This window comes from Penaeus monodon, chromosome 20 (genome assembly GCF_015228065.2).
Source record: "Penaeus monodon isolate SGIC_2016 chromosome 20, NSTDA_Pmon_1, whole genome shotgun sequence".
NCBI classification, from domain to species: domain Eukaryota; kingdom Metazoa; phylum Arthropoda; class Malacostraca; order Decapoda; family Penaeidae; genus Penaeus; species Penaeus monodon.
In genome coordinates this window covers 31229048-31229488 of record NC_051405.1, presented here as the reverse complement: position 1 = coordinate 31229488, position 441 = coordinate 31229048, and positions in this window count along the sequence as shown.

The following is a 441-nucleotide window of genomic DNA, read 5'->3' as shown; positions in this document are numbered from 1 at the left end:
CTAATCTCTGCCATTATCGCATTTCGTAAGTCTACCAACGAAAATCCAAAACCCCGATGGAGTTGCCGATCTCGCCTCGCAGCCTTTGCTTCAGGATGCGTAACTTCAGTGAAGCAAGGTCCTGTCAGTTATAGCCACGTTCCTTGTCACTGTTGGGCTTCTGTAAGTATCTTTGATAACTGTGGGTATTATGTAACCAAACGACATTTAAGAAAGGGCAAATATGATGAAGATAACCCGGTTGTGGGAAAATATCATTTATTGACTATGATTGTACTACCTCAATCAAGTGCTAGTTCCCGCCTCAATCCTGCTGCCTTCCCGTGTTGTGCTTTGCAATAACCACCTGTTGCAATAACCGTATAACCACCTGAGAGCACCAATACTACACCTGTTTCCACGCCAGCTGGTTGCTTGGTTTTCTCCGCCATCACACTACCT